Source organism: Myotis lucifugus, unplaced genomic scaffold (assembly GCF_000147115.1).
Source record: "Myotis lucifugus unplaced genomic scaffold, Myoluc2.0 scaffold_192, whole genome shotgun sequence".
Lineage (NCBI taxonomy): Eukaryota > Metazoa > Chordata > Mammalia > Chiroptera > Vespertilionidae > Myotis > Myotis lucifugus.
In genome coordinates, this window is record NW_005871240.1 from 1,551,606 (window position 1) to 1,571,391 (window position 19,786).

The following is a 19,786-nucleotide window of genomic DNA, read 5'->3' on the forward strand; positions in this document are numbered from 1 at the left end:
GGGTCACCACAACATGAGGAACTGTATTAAAGGATCGCGGCATTAGGAAGGTTGAGAACCACTGGCTTAAGGCCTATCAAGTTTTCAATAAGGCATTGACTAGTGCTGGGTTCTCCACAGAGGTTCATTTGAGAAAGGAGCTGCTTCCAATTTCTCCCAAGTTGGCAGAATTCATTTCCTAGTGGCTCAGGGATCCATATGTCTTGCTTCTTTAAAGACAGCAAAGGAGAGGTACCAAGAGAGGGAATGGAAGAAGGGAGGGAGGGAGGTTGAGATTGATTATCTCTAGAGGAAAGTTCTATGTCATTATTCCTTTTCAGAAAGACACTACCATGTGTTAACCTGAGGAGAAAACTTATAACCCCCAGGATATAGTCCCATATGTATAAATTATGTATCAGTTATATACTATTTTGAATGTATATATGATGAGATAATGGTAATTAGAAAAAGGTATTATATTTACCTGGTGTCTATAGGATTATTTACATGTGAAAAATAATATGGCCTGTGAAATATGTAAAGTATAGTCTAGTTTTACACTTAAAATTACCATTTTGGAAGAAACTGCTATTTTATAGTGATGCTAAGTCTTGTTTTTTATTCACTTCAAAGGAGTTCAGATATAACTGAATTCCTCTGTATTAAAGTTTGTGAAAAATAGTAGTTTGTTCAAATGCTTCACAATTCATTTTTAATATAAATTTGTAATATACCCCTATAAAAATGCTAGGGTTAATTCTCAATAGCATAGGAAGGATGCTGATTTTATTTTTTTAGACTATTGGAATATTAGTATTTGCTTCCATAAATTTTATCTAAATAGAATTATACTTGGCATCTCATGTGTATTAAAACGTGACTTTTGATTACACATTATTTGCCCTTGTCAGAAAAAATATTAAGATAAATAATTATAAAGTTATATTGCTGTGAATTGAGAAATAATGCCCTTAATGTAATTGATTGCATTGAATTACATTTACTTATGTAAAAACACATCTATTACTTTACACATTCAAATTTATTTCTAATTATATTGAAAAGTGCAATTACATACTTAAATAATCAAATATCTAGTCCACCTCGTTAGCTCCTGTTCTTATTAAATGTGTAATACTGCTTTGCCCTTAAGAACCACCTGTTGAAAACTGGGAAGTAATTAGGCCTCAATTTGACAGCTTTCCATGTGTAAAACAGAAACATTTCTACTAACACTACTATCAAGGAAAAGCCATTTGTTTTACTTTGGCTGTTTCATTCACACTTACATATTAAAAAAATGAAATGAATTGTATAACAGGTGTTTGAAAGAAAGAATTTTATAAAACTTCCAATTAGTGTTCATGAATTTCTTACCTTAAGGGAAAACCTACAAAAGCCATAAAAAACCATGCTTTCAAGTGCCAAAAATCCAAAGAAATGTCTGCTCTGTGTGGCTGGGTAGATTAAATCATGACCCTCCTAGTCCCTGAGAAATTGGATCTGTTGGGAAGAGTAGCTGGCAGACCCCCATACAAGGCACACAAACACTGCAAAGCACAAAGCAATGTCTTGACACAACCCTGCGACTCTTTCACTGTAGTGCCCATGTGAATGAATGTCTGCTCTGTGTAGTCCTAGGTTTCCAAATGCAAAATCACTTGGCATTGCTGGGAACATCCATGTAAGGGAGGCAGTGGCATCCAGCAGGGATCCTTAACATGGGGCCTGGGTTGTGAGTGAGTTCCAGTTGTGGTCACTTGCTGTGGCCTAACCAGCCTTCTCCTACCAACCCATGAGCCTTTTTATTGACCCCAGCTGGACTCCTTCTCTCCTCTTGTAGATTTATCTTCCAGTCCTTTATTGCCCTTTCTATCTACAAAATATCAGAATAACTCGAAACCAATGTCCATATATTGATGACTTGAGGAAGCCAAGATGGGAATTCGCATCTCTGAGCAACTTATGCAAATTAATCCAGTCCCACACCAGGTCCCCAAGTACCAAAGAGAATTTCAGCCTTGCAAGTCAAATAAAAAGTTGGAAAGGACACGGGTGTCCACTCACAGGTATAGAACCCTGCAAGGCCTTCTTTTTGATTCATAATCTACAACAATTTAGTCTAAGGCTATATCATATTAGCTGTTAAATATATTGTATGTCACTCTGACCATTCCCTTTATATCTGCATAGATAAGTGGAAATACTCATCTGACTTCTTGCACTATCACTCATTTCATTCTCCCTGTCTATTATGTATGTTTTCAGAAGATGCTTGATATGATTTCAGTCCTCTTGAACTTGTAGGGACTTGTTTTGTGTCCTAACATGTGGTCTATCTTTGGGAATGACCCATGTGCACTTGAGAAGTTGTATATTCTGAAGCTTTGGGGTGAAATGTTCTATAAATGTCAATTAAATCCATCTGATCCAGTGTGTCATTTAGAGCCTCTGTTTCCTTATTAATTTTTTGGCTGGAAGATCTATCCAGGGAAGTAAACAGGGTGATAAAGCCCCCTACTATGACTCTATTCCCACTGCTCTTTCCCTTAAAGTATTATATATATATTATATATATATATGAGTATCATATATATATATATATATATCTAATATATATATATATATATATATAAGCGACCGGCCAACCAGGAAGTAGGTATGATGTGCATTGACCACCAGGGGATAGATGCTCAACGCAGGAGCTGCTGAGTGACAGCAACTTTGCAGGGGGATGTCGGACTGCCAGTTTTGGCCTGATCCCCGCAGGCCAGGCTGAGGGACCCCACCTGCCAGAAGGACCCCGCTCACTCCTCAGATGCCCTTCGAGCCCCAGTGCTGCCCCAGGTGTGGGGAGGGACCACAGAAGGTTGGCTCTAGGGTATGTCTAGATTGTCTCGCCCAGTCCTGCCCCGCTGGCCACCTTCTAATTAATTTTCTTTCAATGTACACAAATCTGTGCACCAGGCTGCTAGTATATATATAACTAGCGGCCTGGTGCATGAAATTTGTGCACTGGCTGCGAGTCCCCTCAGCCCAGCCTGCACCCTCTCCAATCCGGGACATCCCTCTCACAATCCAGGACCACTGGCTCCTAACTTTCACCTGCCTGCCTGCCTGATCACCCCTAATTGCCTTTGCCTGCTGACCTGATCACCCCTAACTGCCCCCCCGGCCTGGTCGCCCGCAACTGCGCACCCCCCACTGGCCTAGTTGCCCCTAACTGCCTACCCCACCAGCATGGTTGCCCCTTACTGCCCCCCCTGCCTGCCTGGTCACCCCCCACAGCCCCTCTCTGCCAGCCTGGTGTCTCCTAACTGCCCCCCCTAGCCAGCCTAGTCACCCCTTACTGCCCTCCCACCAGCCTGGTTGACCCCAGCTTCTCCCCCTGCCAGTCTTGTCACCCCTAACTGTCCCCCCTGCCAGCCTGGTTGCCCCCAACTGCCCCCCCTGCCGACCTGGTCATCCCTCACTGCCCCCCATGCCAGCCTGGTTGCCCCATGTAGCCTGCTGTTCGGTCATTTGGTCACCCCTCACTGCCCTCCCTGCCAGCCTGGTCGCCCCATGCAGCCTGCTTCTCAGTCATTTGGTCGTCCCTCACTAACCCCCTGCCAGCCTTATCACCCCACTCAGCCTATTCAGTCATCTGTTTGGTTGTTTTGGATGTGACGACCTCTGGCTCTTTATATATATAGATTAGGTGCTCCTATTTTGGGTGCATATATGTTTACCAAGGTTATATCCTCTTATTGGATCAATCCCTTTAGTATTATGTAGTGATTTTTATTGTCTCTTGTGATGGCCTTCATATTTGTCTATTTTGTCAGATAAGAGTATTGTCCCCAGCTTCTTTTCATTTCCATTTGCATGGAACATTTTCTCTATCACTTCACTCTCATCCTGTGAGTCTTTTGTTTTGAGGTGGGTCTCTTATAGATAACATATAATTGGGTCATGTATTTGTATCCATTAACTACCTTATGTCTTTTAATTGGAGCATTTAATCCATTTACACTTGAGGTTATTATTGATAGGTACTTATTTATTGCAATTTTAATGCTCAATGCCTATGTTTTTCTCTCTCCTTATTCTTCTCATTACAGCAGTCCCTTTAGCATTCTTGGAGTGTTGGTTTGGTGGTGATAAACTTATTTAGCCTTTTTTTTGTCTGGGAAGCTCTTTATTTCACATCTATTTTGAATGATAGCCTTGCTGGATATAGTAGTCTTGGTTTCAGATCCTTGCGTTTCATTACCTTGAATATTTCATGCCATTCCTTCTGGCCTGTAGAGTTTCTGTTAAGAAATCAGCTGACAGCCTTTTGGAAGCTCTTTAGTAGGTAACAGTTTGCTTTTCTCTTGCTGCCTTTAAGATTCTCTCTTTGTCTTTAATTTTTGGCATTTTAATTATGATGTGTCTGAGCATGGGCCTGTTTGGGTTCTTCTTGTTTGGGACTCTCTGTGATTCCATACTTGTGTGACTTTTTCCATCACCAGATTAGGGAAGTTTTCTGCCATTATTTCTTCAAACACATTCTCTATTTATTGCTCACTCTCTTACACTTCTGGCACTCCTATGATGCAAATATTGTTACGTTTCATGTTGTCCATAGCTTCCTTAAGCTGTCCTGTTTTTGTTTTGTTTTTTTCTTTTTGGTTCTCTGAATGAGTGATTTTTTTCTACCCTGTCTTCAGTTCATTAATGCAATCCTCAATTTCTTCTAATCTGCAGTGTATTCCTTCCACTGTGTTCTTTATTCATGCTATGTCATTCTTCCTAGTTACTATATCTTTTCTCATGCTGTTGAGCATCTTTGCCAATCATTATTCTGAAATCTGTGTCTGCTAAATTTCTTTTTTTTGTCTCACAAATATGAAGAGTTTATTTTTTTCTCTTTTTCTAATTTATTCCCCCCCCCATTAATCCCCATTCTCCCCCCCCCACTCATGCTCTCATCCCCCTGTTGTGTGTCCATTGGTTTGGCTTATATGCATGCATACAAGTCCTTTGGTTGATCTCTTCCCCTTACCCCCACCCTCCCCTACTTTCCCTCTGGGGATTAATAGTCTGATTACTGTTTCTCTGTCTTTGGATCTGTCCCTGTTCATCAGTCTATGTTTTTCTCTATATTCCACAAATGAGTGAGATCATGTGGTATTTATCTTTCTCTGGCTGGCTTATTTCACTTAGCATAATGCTCTCCAGTTCCATCCAAGCTGTTGCAAAAGGCAAGAGTTCCTTCTTTTTTACCGCAGCATAGTATTCCATTGTGTAGATGTACCACAGTTTTCTAATCCACTCATCTGCTGATGGGCACTTAGGCTGTTTCCAAATCTTAGCTATGGTGAATTGTGCTGCTATGAACATAGGGGTGCATATATCCTTTCTGATTGGTGTTTCTGGCTTCTTGGGATATATTCCTAGAAGTGGGATCACTGGGTCAAATGGGAGTTCCATTTTTAGTTTTTTGAGGAAGCTCCATACTGTTCTCCACAGTGGCTGCACCAGTCTGCATTCCCACCAGCAGTGCAGAAGGGTTCCTTTTTCTCCACATCCTCTCCAACACTTGTTGTTTGTTGATTTGTTGATGATAGCCATTCTGACAGGTGTGAGGTGATACCGCATTGTCGTTTTGATTTGCATCTCTCGTTTAATTAGTGACTTTGAGCATGTTTTCATATGTCTTTCGGCCCTCTGTATGTCCTCTTTTGAAAAGTGTCTATCTAGGTCCATTGCCCATTTTTTTATTGGATTGTTTATCTTCCTATTATTAAGTTTCATGAGTTCCTTGTAAATGTTGGAGATTAAACCCTTATCAGTGATATCATTGGCAAATATGTTCTCCCATGCAGTGGGTCTTCTTGTTGTTTAGTTGATGGTTTCCTTTGCTGTGCAAAAGCTTTTTATTTTAATGTAGTCCCATTTGTTTATTTTCTCTTTAGTTTCCATTGCCCTAGGAGCATTATCAGAGAAGAAATTCCTTCGACATATGTTTGCGATTTCGCTTCCTATGGATTCCTCTAGTATTTTTATGGTTTCCCATCTTACGTTTAAGTCTTTTATCCATTTTGAGTTTATTTTTCTGTATGGTGTGAGTTGGTGGTCTAGTTTCATCTTTTTGCATGTATCTGTCCAATTTTCCCAACACCATTTATTGAAGGGACTGTCTTGACTCCATTGTATGCTCTTGCTTCCTTTGTCAAATATTAATTGGGCATAGTGCTTTGGGTCAATTTCTGGGTTCTCTATTCTATTCCATTGATCGATATGTCTGTTCTTGTGCCAATACCAAGCTGTTTTAAGAACAGTGGCTTTGTAATACAGTTTGATATCCGGTATTGAGATCCCACCTACTTTGTTCTTTTTTCTCAGGATTGCTGCAGCTATTCGAGGTCTTTTTTTATTCCAGATGAATTTTTGGAACGTTCGTTCTAGATCTGTGAACTATGCTGTTGGCAATTTAATGGGGATTGCATTGAATCTATAGATTGCTTTGGGTAGTATGGACATTTTGATGATATTGATTCTACCAATCCATGAACACGGTATGTTCTTCCATCTGTTTATGTCTTCCTCTATCTCTTTTTTCAGTGTCCTGTAGTTTTTCCCATATAAGTCTTTTACCTCCTTAGTTAAGTTTATTCATAGGTATCTTAATTTTTTTGATGCGATGGTAACTGGGATTGCTTTTTTAGTTTCACTTTCTGTAAGTTTACTATTGGTGTAAAGAAATGCCTTAGATTTCTTGGCATTAATTTTGTATCCTGCTACATTGCCGAATTCATTTATTAACTCTAATAATTTTTTGATGGAGTCTTTAGGGTTTTCTATGTACAGTATCATATCATCTGCAAATAAGGACAGTTTTACTTCTTCTTTTCCAATTTGGATGCCTTTTATTTCTTCTTCTTGTCTGATCGCAATGGCTAGTACTTCTAGTACTATGTTGAACAGGAGTGGTGAGAGTGGGCATCCCTGTCTTGTTCCTGTTCTCAGGGGAAATGATTTTAGTTTTTGTCCATTGATTATGATGTTGGCTGAGGGTTTGTCATATATGGCTTTTATTATGTTGAGGTATGATCCTTCCATTCCCACCTTGCTGAGAGTTTTTATCAAAAATGGGTGTTGAATTTTGTCGAAAGCTTTTTCTGCATCAATTGATATGACTATGTGGTTTTTTTCTTTCAATTTGTTTATGTGATGAATCACATTTATTGATTTGTAGATATTGTACCATCCTTGCATCCCTGGGATGAATCCTACTTGGTCATGGTGTATGATCTTTCTGATGTACTGCTGGATCCGATTTGCTAGAATTTTGTTGAGTATTTTGGCATCTATGTTTATGAGGGATATTGGCCTATAATTCTCTTTCATTGTGTTGTCTCTATCTGGTTTTGGTATTAGGGTGATGCTGGCTTCATAGAATGAGCTGGGAAGTGTTCCTTCTTCCTGAATGTTTTGGAATAGTCTGAGGAGGATAGGTTTTAGTTCTTCCTTGAATGTTTGGTAAAACTCCCCTGTGAAGCCGTCTGGCCCCGGGCTTTTGTTTGCTGGGAGCTTTTTGATGACTGCTTCAATTTCTTCCATAGTTATTGGCCTGTTGAGATTTTTAGCATCCTCTGGATTGAGTTTTGGAAGACTGTATTTTTCTAGGAATATGTCCATTTCCTCCAGGTTGTCTAGTTTTTTAGAGTAGAGTTGTTCATAGTATTTTTTAAACAATTCTTTGAATTTCTGAGGGGTCTGTTGTTATTTCGCTTCTTTCATTTCTGATTTTGTTTATTTGAGTCCTCTCTCTTTGCTTCTTGGTGAGCCTGGCTAGAGGCTCATCAGTCTTGTTTATCCTTTCAAAGAACCAGCTCTTGCTTTCGTTGATCTTTTGTATTGTTTATTTGGTCTCTATGTCATTTATTTCTGCTCTGATCTTTATTATCTCCTTTCTTCTGCTCACTCTGGGCTTTTTTTGTTGTTCTCTTTCTATGTCTTTGAGTTGTAGAGCTAAATGATTTACTATATTTTTTTCTTGTTTTTTGAGGTAGGCCTGTAGTGCTATAAACTTCCCTCTCAGGACTGCTTTCATTGTGTCCCATAGATTTTGGGTTGTTGTACTGTTATTGTCATTAGTTTCCAGGGTGTTTTTAATTTCTGCTTTGATCTCACTGGTAACCCAATCATTATTTAGTAACATGCTATTCAGCTTCCAAGTGTTTGAGTTTTTTGGATTGTTTTTATTGTGGTTTATTTCTAATATTATGCCCTTGTGATCTGAGAAGATGCTTGGTATGATTTCAATCTTCTTGAATTTGGGGAGACGTTGCTTGTGACCCAATATGTGGTCTATTTTTGAAAATGTCCCATGTGCACTTGAGAAGAACATATATTCCATGGCTTTGGGGTGAAATGTTCTGAAGATGTCAATTAAGTCTATCTGATCTAGTGAGTCATTTAGGATTGCTGTTTCTTTGCTGATTCTTTGTCTAGAGGATTTATCCAGTGATGTCAGTGGTGTGTTTAAGTCCCCCTACTATGATTGTGTTGTTGTTGATATCTCCCTTGTTATTTTCCAGGAGGTTTTTTATGTATTTGGGTGCTCCTGCATTGGGTGCATATATGTTTATAAGGGTTATATCCTCTTGTTGTATCGATCCCTTTAATATTATGAAATGGCCTTCCCTTATCTCTTGTTATGCCTTCACTTTGAGGTCTATTTTGTCAGATATAAGTATTGCTACTCCAGCTTTTTTTTCATTTCCATTTGCCTGAAAGATGTTTTTCCATCCCTTCACTTTCAGTCTGTGTGAGTCCCTTTTTCTGAGGTGGGTCTCTTGTAGACAGCATATATATGGGTCATGTCTTTTTATCCATTCAGCCACTCGATGCCTTTTGATTGGAGCGTTTAGTTCGTTTACATTTAAAGTTATCATTGAATGGTAAATGCTTGGATTCATTTCTATTTTCGTGCCTGTGTTCTTTCTTACCTTTATATTTCTTCTTTTTACAGCATTCCTTTTAGCATTTCTTGCATTGCTGGCTTGGTAGTGACAAACTCCCTTAGCCTTTTTTTGTCTGCAAAGCTCCTGATTTCCCCTTCAATTTTGATTGATAGTCTTGCTGGATATAGTATTCTTGGATTCAGTCCTTTGCTTTGCAACACTTTGTATACCTCCTTCCATTCCCTTCTAGCTTGATGTGTTTCTGTCGAGAAATCATTTGATAATCTGATGGGGGATCCTTTGTAGGTAACTCTCTGTTTCTTTCTTGCAGCCTTTAAGATTCTCTCTTTGTCTTGTACATTTGCCATCGTTATTATGACGTGTCTTGGTGTGGGTCTTTTGGGGTTCATCTTGCTTGGGACTCTCTGTAGTTGTGTAACTTTTTTATTCCCCATATCTGGGAAGTTTTCTGTCATTATTTCTTCAAATAGATTTTCTAATCCTTGCTGCTCTTCTTGTCCTTCTTGCAGCCCTATTATGTGTATGTTACTTCGTTTCATGTTGTCCCAAAGCTCCCTTAGGCTCTCCTCCTGCTCTTTAATTTTTTTCTCCAGTTGCTGTTCAGATTGAACTTGTTTCTCTGCCTTAACTTCTAACTCACTAATTCGGTCCTCTGCTTCTTCTAGTCTGCTGTTGAAACTTTCCATGGTGTTTTTGATTGTAGCTATATCACTTTTCATTTCTTCCTGATTCTTGCATAGGTTGTTGATTTTCTCATCCATCCGGTGAATGAATTGTATCACCATTATTCTGAATTCTTTTTCTGTCATGTTGCATGCTTCAACTTCATTAATTTCCTTTCTTGGCGACTCCTCATTGTCTTTCCTCTGGGTGTTTTTTCGTCTCTTCATTCTGATTATCTCCCCATGGTTCAAACGTCAAGTTGCGTGGGCCTGGGCCGTGTGCAGTGGGAGCCTCCCACCACCCTAGTGTCACTGAAGAGCTCTGACACTAAGATGTGTTGTTGTTGTTGTGGTTAGGTAAGAACCAGGCTCGCTCAAAGTCAGTGTTGCCAGCGCTCAATGTGGCCTTGTGTGCGCCCTTAGAATCAGGGACCCTGCCTGCACCATGCTGAAACAGGGATCCCCCTGGAGCGTGTTGAAAATCAGCTCCCCCTAGCGTGCGCCAGGAGTCAGAGTTCCCTAAGAATCCAGTATCAGAGTCTCTGTTGCTTTGCGTGACCTCGCATTGAGAATCAGGATCCCTGTGTGCCCTTGCACCAAGAATTGGAGTCACTGGCTCTTAGTATGAATGCACAGGGAATCAGGGATCTCAGGCACAGGTGATAAGAAACACAGTCAAGTCACTGGTGCTTGGTGCTGCCTCCTGCCCAGAGAATCGGGGTCCCTGGGCCCACACTACATGGGACAAATTCCTGGTGTTCGCTTGTTTGCTCCCAGCCCAGGACTCCTGAACCCGGCACTAAGCAGGACCAGTTCCAAGGTGCTTGCGCACTTCTAAGCTTAAGTTCCTGTAGCAGCACTGAGGCCCTGGCAAGTGGTGGGTCTATCAGTTACTATGGCGCTGCCCCCGAGCCTGCGGGGAGGGGGATGGGATCTGTTACTCACGGATCTGCTGCGGGGATTTCTGGACTTTTGGTGTCCGTATGTCTGTAGCTGTGGTCACAGGTCTCTGTCCCCAGTGGCTGCAGGGTCCCTGTATGCGTCTGAGATCAGACTGGGTGGTGCTGAGGCCAGGATCCTAGTCTCAAGCAGCTCTGTTTCCCAAGATGGCACGGTCGCTGTGCCCGTGCTGGCTGCCCAGGAGTGTCCGCGCAGGGAGCGGGGCTCCGCCGTCTAAGACTGCCCGGTTTAGCAGCCCCTTAGAAGACCTGCAGAATCTAACTGTCCCTAGCTCATATACATACACACCACACACGTCCACACACTCCTCTATCACTTCCTTTCGCTCTCACACTCTCTCCCTCCCTACCTTCCTGCCGGTCGCCATTTTTTTCATGAAGCTGATAAATTTCTTATCTTCATTTTTAGCTCTTCTAGATAATTCTGTTGTTCTTTGATCTGGGCCTTGATTTTTTGTCTCTCCATTTTGGCTGCCTCTTTGGGTTTATGTCTGTGTATTAGGTAGATCTGCTACGAGTCTCACTCTCTAGTGCAGGACAGTATCAGATGTTGTATGTGACTGGTCTTGAGTACCCTGTTTCAAGCTTTCAGCAATCCACAACTTGTGGATCCATCTGCTGGTGCTGGGTGCCTTTGGAAAGGATCAAAATGTGCACCAGGGTCTGCTTTTGCTATCCCTGGGGTCAAGAATAGATCAGGCAAATACTCAAGGCCTCCAGAAACCTTCCTCTTCCTGTAGTACCATTGATACTCATTTTTTAAAATATATATTTTTATTGATTCCAGAGAGGAAGTGAAAGGGAGGATGAGATAGAAATATCAATGATGAGAAAGCATCATTGATTGTCTGCCTCATGCACGCCCCCTATTGCAGATAGAGCCCACAACCCAGGCATCTGTACTTGACTGGAATTGAACCCGGGGCCCTTCAGTCTGCAGGCTGATGCTCTATCCACTGAGCCAAACTGTCTATGGCGATGCTCAGTTTTGATTAGCCTCACAGTATTGACCACAGGGTGGGGCAACTGCCTTTCCCCCAGGCAAAACTGCCTGGATATCAAAGGTTGACTGGAGAAAGATGTCCTCTGCAGTGTGAGGGAATTACTCAACATAGGAAACCAGGGAGGCTGCCCTCCGAGTTCTAACCCCAGAGCCCCAAAACTTGGCTTCTGCTCACACAGCTCCATTCCACTCTCTCTCCCTCTATCGGAGGCCAAGGTGAGTAGCTGTGAAATTTTGTGTGTTGGCCCTTCAAAAAAGTGCCTGCCTTTCCAGCCATGTCTCATTGGCAGACATCAACCTTGCTGCTTTTCAGAGCCAAATGCTATGTGGGCACCATTCTCAGTTCTGGTGCTCTGGGCTGGGGAACCGAGCTTGGGGCATAGACATCAGGGTTCTCAATGTGAACTCCTCACACCTGGGTTATCACTCTGAAAATTCAACTCATCACTGTGGGAGCCTATCCAGCCCTTTCCTTCTTCTGCACTTCTTACCAGTCTCTATGCAGGCTCCACTTTCCATTTTTGGTTATCAGGATTTTCTCCTGCTAGTCTTCAGTTGATTTTTCAGGGTGGTTTTTCTGTATTTTAATTGTTTGGTCCTGTCAGTTTAGCTTCCACTTACTCCACCACCATTTTGGAATCTATTATGTATGTATTTCAATATTTTACAATAAATTTTCAACTTTGTTCAATCATAATTAATATACAGAGTTTAATAATACTGATTTTTGCTTATTTTTATTGAATGCAAAGGCAAAAACAAATTATTTTATGCTAAAATCTGTATGTAATTTTACATTTAGGCGAACCATCTTCAGTTTTATGAAAGCTATATCTATAGCTGGAGGGACTGAGTATTATTTGAGGGTGGTTTATGTTATTCTTCATGCCTTTTAACAGCAAGCCACATTTCATTTGCCTTCATCAAGATGTCCTTTGCAAGACATAATCTCTCCTTGTGTTCATTGTGTCCTATTTTGTGGAACATGTCCACTCATTTCTCCATCACAGCTTATGACCATTTCTTGAATAGAGGTCAGAGTGCATTTCTATTTGATAGAAGAGGCAAGGGTAGTTGATTAGTAGAAAGTTTGCTCACAGAGGATGAGTAGAAATTTTCCAGTAAAACAGAGTTTGGGCAGGAGAGAAGTGAGCTCAGAAAATTCTAAGAAGATGAGGCAAAATAGCTAAGCATGAAATTCATGGACACTTGAATTGCCAATTCTGTGAATAGTTTGTTGGAAATGACAGAAAATGAGTTGGATGAATAAGTCAGGTTAATAAAGAGGGAGGAGACTTTGAATTTAAAATTGAATAATTTAAGTTTATCAGTATTATGGAAAGCAGTAAGGTATTGAGCATAGGCATGTTCTAATTTCATCTTTGTTTTAGAAAGCATCTCTGGAGTTTAATCAGTAGATTAAGAGTTGGAAATAGAAACTGAAGACTGAGACTGGCTAGGATATTTGCAATCTGTACTGCTCTCTGCTCTTCTCTGCTTTTCATTTACTAACAGTGAAGACAGAAAAGGATGTAAAGGGGAATATTGATATAAAGATCAATCTTTTATAAAATATTTATATTTAAAATTACTTTATATGTCCCTTTTTTCCTAATGATCAATCGTATTGACAGTTTGAGTGCTGTTCATACTTGAAGAACATCAAATTTTCATTTACTTGCAGAACAAATTGGTGGCAAAAATTTGAATAGAAACTTTTGAAAAAAAATGTGATGACAAAGGAGAAGCGAGATTGTTAATTTCATTGCCAAGATGACTTCTAGGCCCAGCTTTCTCTTATTGGATGAGGTGTTTTCCTATAACATATTATATATTTTTATTAAACAATTAACTCATATTTTATGCTATATATATATATATATATATATATATATATATATTGCCTTCTCAATATGTTTGTGGAATGATCTCTCTCTTAGGAATGCAATTAAGATTGTGTTAAAATATTATTAAGAATGTTAAACTTTTAGTGTAGGCATACACATCTTTTTATACTGAGTCTCCTAGCTCAATCATTCTATGAAAAATAGTATTTTAAAAGAACAGTGATTATTCTTGTTAGTCAATTTTATATTATAAATAGGGGCGTGGTGCACAAAATTCATGCACAAGATGGGGGGGCAAGTCCCCTCAGCCCGATGTGCACCCTCTGTCACGTTCCAGGACCCCGGCCGCTCTGGGCCTAGGCGCAGACCTACAGGCTCAGGGTGGACTGGCTTCCGAGAACCTCAGCCAGCGCCCATGCACACACTCTGATGGGGTGGGAGCTTCCTCCGCGTGGCCACGGCGACACGGGGGAAGCTCCAGGCCCCGCCCCCGGCTTCCGAGCACGCTGCCACAACCCCGGCTCCTTGGAGTCCACGCGCACCACCCTGACCCTGGCTCCCTGGTGCCCGCGCCCACTGCCCCACCCCCGGCTCCCTGGCATCCACGCGCACCTCCCCACCTCCGGCTCCCCGGAGCCCACACACATGCAAGCAGCCACAGGGCTGGAACTTCCAGCCCCGACCCCGTCTCCCTGGTGCCTGCGCACATGCTCCCACCCTGACCCCAGCTCCCTGGTGCCTGTGTATGCAAATTAAACCTGCCATCTTTGTTGGGTTAATTTGCATACCCACTTCTCATTGGCTGGTGGCTTGTGGGCATCACAGAGTGACGGTTAATTTCCTTGTTTCTCTTTTATATAGAGAGATTATGGCAGAATCAAATAGTTATCTACAATGATTAGTGATCCTTCTCTAGTGCATGGAATTTAACATTTTAGAATTTTAGCTTAGCTCTCACATGCCTGTTTCATCATCAAAATAATATAATATTTTTTAGCCTATTCAAATATATAAATTATAAAACCTAGTAATATCTAGGCCCAAGATTAAAAAAAAAAAAGACAGAGAACCAAGATGGCGGCATAGGTAAACACCGGAGATTGCTGCCGCAAACAACCACTTCAAAAATACAACTAAAAGACGGAACGGACATCACCCAGAACCACAGGAAGGCTGGCTGAGGAGAGATTCTTCAACTAGAAGGAAAGAGAACAGCATACCAAGGCTCAGAGGAGGCACAGTGTGGAAAATACAAAGGTACAGAGGTGCGTGTGGAGCCGGCTGGTGGCTGAGGGCGCGGTTGTCGTTTTCAATCAGGAGGGAGTCTCAGACTCTGAGCTCTAGATCCGGGCGAGTCTCTAGGGACTCAGACTCAAACAGGAGAAGCGGAATTGTCTGGCATCAGTTGGAATGTGAGGGCAGCTTTCTCTCCGAGGTTTGCAGCGGTTGCTGGGGTTCTGAGAAGCAGAGCCTCTGGGAACGGGACTGAGAGCAGCCATAACCGCTCCCTCCGCCCGCCCTGTCGATCCCGCCCCGCCCAAGCCCTGCACAGAGCCATTTGCCGGATAGCCTCAGGCAAAGGCTAGATTAGCACCTCTCCAGAGGACAGAAGTTTTCCCACTGCAGATACAGCTGATTCTCACAGCCAGTCGGCCTGGTGGTCAAATCCCTCTAGTATTAACTACAACAATCAAGGCTTAACTAGAACAAGACTGCACACAAAGACCACAAGGGGGTGCACCAAGAAAGCATAAAAAATGCGAAGACAAAAAAACATGACAGAAATGGAGGATATAGAGCTAAAAAACGCACTTTTGAGGGCTTTCAATAATGTGCTAGAAGCTGCCAATAAACTTGATGAGAGCCTCACGAAATCTAATGAGACCTTCGATGTTGTGATAAAGAACCAACTAGAAATTAAGCATACACTGACTGAAATAAAGAATATTATACAGACACCCAATAGCAGAACAGAGGAGCGCAAGAATCAAGTCAAAGATTTGAAATACAAAGAAGCAAAAAACACCCAACTGGAAAAGCAAAATGAAAAAAGAATCTGAAAATACGAAGATAGTGTAAGGAGCCTCTGGGACAGGTTCAAACGCACCAACATCAGAATTATAGGGGTCCCAGAAGATGAGAGACAGCAAGATATTGAAAACCTATTTGAAGAAATAATGACAGAAAACTTCCCCCACCTGGTGAAAGAAATGGACTTACAGGTCCAAGAAGCGCAGAGAACCCCAAACAAAAGGAATCCAAAGAGGACCACACCAAGACACATCATAATTAAAATGCCAAGAGCAAAGGACAAAGAGAGAATCTTAAAAGCAGCAAGAGAAAGAGACTCAATTACCTACAAGGGAATACCCATACGACTGTCAGCTGATTTCTCAACAGAAACTTTGCAGGCCAGAAGGGAATGGCAAGAAATATTCAAAGTGATGAATACCAAGAACCTACAACCAAGATTACTTTATCTAGCAAAGCTATCATTCAGAATTGAAGGTCATATAAAGAGCTTCACAGATAAGGAAAAGCTAAAGGAGTTCATCACCACTAAACCAGTATTAGACGAAATGCTGAAAGGTATCCTTTAAGAAGAGGAAGAAGAAAAAGGTAAAGATACAAATTATAAACAACAAACATGCATCTATCAACAAGTGAATCTAAGAATCAAGTGAATAAATAATCTGATGTACAGAATGAACTGGTGATTATAATAGAATCAGGGACATAGAAAGGGAATGGACTGGCTGTTCTTGGGGGGAAAGGAGAGTGGGAGATACGGGAAGAGACTGGACAAAAATCGTGCACCTATGGATGAGGACAGTGGGTGGGGAGTGAGGGCGGAGGGTGGGGCGGGAACTGGGAGGAGGGGAGTTATGGGGGGAAAAAAAGAGGAACAAATGTAATCTGAACAATAAAGATTTAATTGAAAAAAAAAGAATTTAAGAACTATGGAACAACATAGTTATTTTATGTTCAGAAATCCTTTAATTTTTTTTTTTTTAAGATTGAGGTTATTTGTATCTGGAGGGCATCCATGACCTGTCCAAGGTTACCCAGCTAATTAGTGGCAAAGCTGGAATTAAAACTTGCCTTCCAATTCAGTTTTTGTGTTTTTCCTTTCTGAGTCATTAAGCTGGTCTTATAACATTGCATGCAACTGTTATTTGAGGACTTCATTTAACTAAATGCACATGAAGAACAAAGTATCTTTTGTGAGGGTATCTTACAATTGGCCATGGGCGGTGACATCTTTCTGGAAAATATAGCGATAGAACTTCCAGTCTCCCGGTTGAACTCCCGCAAGGACACCTTGCCTATTAGCCTTTTATATATATAGATAAATCTAAGTAAACATGCCAGCTGGTAAATATCAATTGAGAGCAGAAAGGAAATGTAACAGGTGACTATTAGAATAGCTCACATTGGCAAGTGTCTGTTTGTTGTCAGACAATTTCATTTCTCTTGTCACAGCCTCCAGACTTGAAAGGTAAGGGGCTTTCTACTTTAAAAGTGTTGTTTGCATTTGTATTTCTTTCCTGGTCTGATTTTATTTCAAGAAAAGTAGAGGGAACTAATTTGATATTTCTACATATTATGTTCCTGAATGATTTCCTGACATAGGCAGAACATGCATTATTTTCAATTACATTAAGATTTTTTTAATAAAAAGAATATATTCAAAGTGAACAAGTTAGACAAAATAATTTTTTGAGAAATGGTAATATATTGTCTTTGTAATATGTGAATTTAAATGGAATTGAATGGATTCTTACTGATATTTCCATTAGCTAATCATAAGCTAGGAAACTGTTTAAAATTTATGTTTAAGAAAAATATTCTGGCAAATAGCAGTTACTTTCTTTTGTACCAACCCTCATGGGTTGGTATTTATTTTCATGGAGTAGACAAGCTATAGATCAGGTTTCAAAAAAACATGCAATTATGATAACTACACTCCCTGAGTCTTATTTCTTATGAATATATTGGGTAAAACAACTGATTTTTAGATAACGATAAGGATGAGTAAAAGGTAAAATTAAAGTAAATGTTAATATATTGCTTTTTCCAGTCTCTGTTGACATGCATTTGTACTATATTTGAATTATCATTGAAAACTTTACATCAATATTGATCACTCACTTGTATTTGCAGTAACATATGCACACACAAAACATAGTTCACATTGCTAGCTTGGGTTTATATTTGTAAATTACATGGCTGTTCAAGAAAAATTACTATGTGAAAATTATATATAATGTATTCATTGTAACCAAGAGTGCACAGATTTAAATGCTGAACAATCTAAAACATTGAAAGTTTTCCATACTCCTTTTATTAGCATGAATTGAAGATAATTATGAATTATAAACTATAAAATTTCATAGGACATTATCATATGAAAGTAGATGGTGAAATTAATTTTATTATAAATAAATCTCAATTGGAAGGGATATGAAGCTATAAATAAATTGACTATACAATTAGAAATTATTTATCCTTTTGTTTCTAAATTAATTTTTAATTTTTCCCGTTACCTATGATTTTTATAATATTTTGGAATATGTATTTTTATTCTGTGATGAATTTCCTTTAAGTTATTTACATATACTGCTTGTTCAAAGATATCTTTGGAGTAGTCTCTTAAGCATATAGTTAACATTGTTTTAAGATTATGGGACAGCTCAAGCTAGTTACCATCCCAGCTTCATAGCTAAGTTTATTTCCTTTTGCTTTCATAGTGGTTAGTTGCATGCCTATCACACGTCCATTCTGGTACTAGATTCTCCATTGTGTGGTTTAAACCTAAATTTGCCAGTCCTTGTTTTCATTGATTCTCTCAAATCTTGGCTCAACCCTAAATCTTTTGATTTAGAACTGGATTTTCACAATATCCTGAGGTGATTTATATATCCCTGAAGATTTTGGTAGCCTGCTTTCTGAAAATGGTCCTACTGCATTTAAATGAATCCCTTAAGTGCCTGGTGAGTGCCAAGCAAAGGCTTAGATTCCTAATTAATGTGTTACCTCCTGTAGTCCTCACTACATCTTTAGGTAGTATCATCCTACTTCTTGAGACATAAGCATTTTTTTTTAAAAAGACTTTATTATGGAAAATATAAGGTACACAGTTGTAGAAATAAAACTATAACAAATCTTCCATGGTACCTTTGCTCAACTTCAACAGTGCATGGAAAATATGTTTCATGATTATAATGAAACAATTATCAGTCATCACATCATTTTATTCACAAATAAATCAAGAATTGTCTATATAACAACAACAATAAGAATTTCCCTGTAATCATGATACCATTACTACTAAAAATATAATTTTTTTTCTTAACAGCATCAAACATCCAGGCATTGCTCATATTTTCTGATTGCCTCATGATCGTATGCGTCATTGTTGTTTTGTCATTTTATTTTAAATTTCTTTGTTTGAATTATAGGGGAGGAAAAATAATTTTTCTTCTACCCTTCCGAGTTCTTGGCTGTTGACCCCTATCCCATAATAATAAAAATAACAGGAGAAAAATAAACAGAAGTTTATTAAGATGTATACTTCATGTATACATGGGAGATACCCAGGAATACTGAGTGACTTCCCAAGGTAACTTAGAATTCAAGCTTAAATACCATCTTATTAGGGAAAGTGGAGAAGGGATGTTGGCCACTTCGAAGAGTAAATTATTTTTAGGTAACATGAATAGGACTTTAGAATAATAGATGGGAGATATGATAGTTTGTGCAAACTTTGTCCAGGTGCAGTGTCAACTTCTAGTCTCTTCTCCTGTGAAAAGAGTGAATCTTCTTTGGATTTATGACAATTGAGTTCCTTTTGGAGGATCTGTCTCTAGGCAGATAAAGGGAGTTCAGAGAAAGCTTTTTCCGGCATTAGTTGTTTTTCATGTGCCTCCAGCTCAAAATAATCAATATACCAAAGTGGTGTATTTTGGGTTGGCATGTCATGAGCTCCTACAATCATATTTTGAAGTTACTTCAGAATCAAGATCTAAATAATAGTCATCCATTGTGATGTATGATATGTCTTTTGAGATTCCCTCTCTCCTCTTCCTTTTCACTTAATCTCTAGGTTCCTAAAATGAAGAAACATTGTTCATCCCATTTTACAGAGGAAGAAACCAGAACTCAGAGCTTTTAGCAAACTTGTCTCAGGCAAAGTAGCTAATAAATGACAGTGCCAGGAATAAAATTAGGCTTGTCCACCTCTATTAATCTTTATATGATGTTGATGCCTTTGCATTGACCCCACTTTTATGTTCACTCTCTCTGTGTAGACTTTGTATTTTTCCCCTAGTTACTTATTTATTCTAAAAGATCTTCAGACCCTCAATGCTCATTT

At 39.8% G+C, this 19,786-nt stretch overlaps 1 protein-coding gene across 1 annotated transcript in view; it reads left to right on the forward strand.

Moving 5' to 3' along the window:
- Nucleotides 1-19,786, forward strand: part of CFAP47 (cilia and flagella associated protein 47) — a 425,326-nt gene that overhangs the window by 258,744 nt on the left and 146,796 nt on the right. The window lies entirely within an intron of this gene.